Genomic DNA, 2,555 nt, shown 5'->3' with positions numbered 1-2,555 from the left:
AAATTAATAAACCCGGGTGGACGGATTTTCCATCTCCAGGGGAAAAGGCTATCATCTCCTACTAGATAAATCCCTAATTCACCTTTTGGGGCTTCTACTCTTACATAAAGCTCTTGTCTTGACAATTCAAAATTGGGCGAAGGTTTTTTACCAAGAAATTTATACTCAAAATCATTCCATTCAGAATTATTTTCTTTCTTAAAGCGTCGGACTTCTAAATTTTCATAAGGTCCTCCAGGAATTTTTTCTACAGCTTGTTGAATTATTTTGATGGATTCCCTCATTTCACCAATTCGTACTAAATAGCGAGCTAACGAATCCCCTTCTTTTTGCCATTGGACTTTCCAATCAAATTGGTTGTAAGACTCATAAGGATCTACTTTACGAAGATCCCATTGTATTCCAGAAGCTCGTAACATCGGTCCCGATAAGCCCCAATTTACTGCTTCTTCTCCGCTAATAAAACCTACTCCTTCAACTCGCTCTAAAAAAATTGGATTCTGTGTAATAAGTTGTTGATATTCAACAACTCCGCGTAAAAAATAATCACAGAAATCTAAACATTTATCGATCCATCCATAAGGTAGATCGGCGGCTACTCCTCCGATGCGAAAGTAATTGTGCATCATTCGCATACCTGTAGCAGCTTCAAATAGATCATATATTAATTCTCTCTCTCTAAAAATATAGAAAAAAGGAGTCTGTGCGCCGAGATCCGCCATAAAAGGTCCAAGCCATAGCAAGTGAGAAGCTATCCGGCTTAATTCTAACATAATTACCCTAATATAGCTGGCTCTTTGTGGTATTTGAATATTCTCCAAGAATTCTGGTGCATTTACTGTTATTGCTTCTGTAAACATAGTAGCTAAATAATCCCACCTTGTTACATAAGGTAAGTATTGTATAATAGTTCGGTTTTCCGCGATTTTTTCCATTCCTCTGTGTAAATACCCTAATATGGGTTCACAATCAATAACATCCTCACCATCGAGAGTAACGATCAGTCGAAGAACACCATGCATTGATGGGTGTTGAGGGCCCATATTGACTATCATGAGATCTTTTCTTGTAAGCGGTAGACTCATATCCTTTCTTCCTTAATTCATTATTCCATGAAAATGGATTATTCCATGAATTCCTCAAAGCGAGGCTCATCAAAATGAAAAATCTAAGACTACTATAAGACTACTAAAAAAATAATAAAACAAGAAAAAAATTTGAACGATTAAATTACTGCTCCCGAATATTCAACTGACCGATTAATTTCTTATAACGTACTCTATTTTTCTTTGCCAAATAAGCCAGCAAACGTCGACGTTTTCCCAAAAGTCTTCGTAGACCTCTTTCCGATGAAAAATCTTTTTTGTGTAATTCCAAATGTGAAGCAAGTCTCCGTATCTTATTGGTGAAACTGAATACTTGAAATTCAACAGAACCCCTGTTTTCTTCTTTTTCTTCTTTAACCATAAATCCAAAAATTTTTCTACCTCCTTTCTTTTTCATGTATTTTTCTGATCAGGAAAAATACAAAATTATGTCAGTTATTTTGAAGTTATTCTAATCTCGTACACACACAAATTTGCAATTATTCATCTACTACTGGAATTTGGATTTATTTTATCGATGCAAATTGGATTTGGATAGAAGGGTACATTCTTTCTAATATTTTAGATAGAAGAAATGTTTCTTCTATCTAAAATATTAGAAAGAATTTTGCTGATTTATTTATTGCTATATGCAATTTATGGAATTGATACACCATTTAATTGATATCATTTAGCAAAATGAAACACAGCATATGCATCCATCTTTTGGCTCGAGAATTTCACGGGATAGAGATATGGTATAAGAAATAGACTATTAAGTAACTCTAAATGAATTGTGGATACATCTGTATCCTTAACATACTGAAACGATTGTCATTATTCGTATCAAACCAATAGCGATTCATACAAGCTAAATCTTCTAATCAATGGTGGGCCAATAATGAATTTTTTTGCATATGTATTAAGACGCTTGGCCTGATTTCGAAATTGTCCAGAGTTTTATATGTTGTTTTCATTGCAAAATGATGGGTCTCCTTCCATAACTTTCCAATTACGAGTACGAGAATTGAAAGACATGAAAATTCTCAATTCTCTACGGCGTCTAGTAGATAGAAACAAGAAAATCAGAAGAATCTTTCTCTCTATTCACTATCATTCCGCGTCTTCGACTTCTATTAGTTTCTTTTCTTCTTTAATGCAATAGCTATAGTTTGATATAAGAATCCATTTCTCAAAGTAATGGAAACCATTCTCTTATAGGAAATGGTTCGAAAATCGCTATTCCACCTTTTAGGTATCGTGAAAAGTGATACCTGTGAAGATCGTGCATTTCAGTCAAATTCAGATCCGTTTTTCGAGTCCATGATATAATATAACCAAATTGGATAGATCTTCCACCTGTTTAGCTAAGAAAGAATAGATACAGAGGTGGATAATAGATCGATATGAAGATCATGAGCTGCCCCATAATGAAATCGCCAGTAGTCGCGAATATCTCCTTCTTCCCTA

The sequence above is a fragment of the Triticum urartu genome, unplaced genomic scaffold (genome assembly GCF_056163025.1).
Source record: "Triticum urartu cultivar PI428250 unplaced genomic scaffold, HENAU_Tu73 scaffold810, whole genome shotgun sequence".
Classification (NCBI taxonomy): Eukaryota; Viridiplantae; Streptophyta; class Magnoliopsida; order Poales; family Poaceae; genus Triticum; species Triticum urartu.
This window is presented reverse-complemented; position numbering follows the sequence as displayed.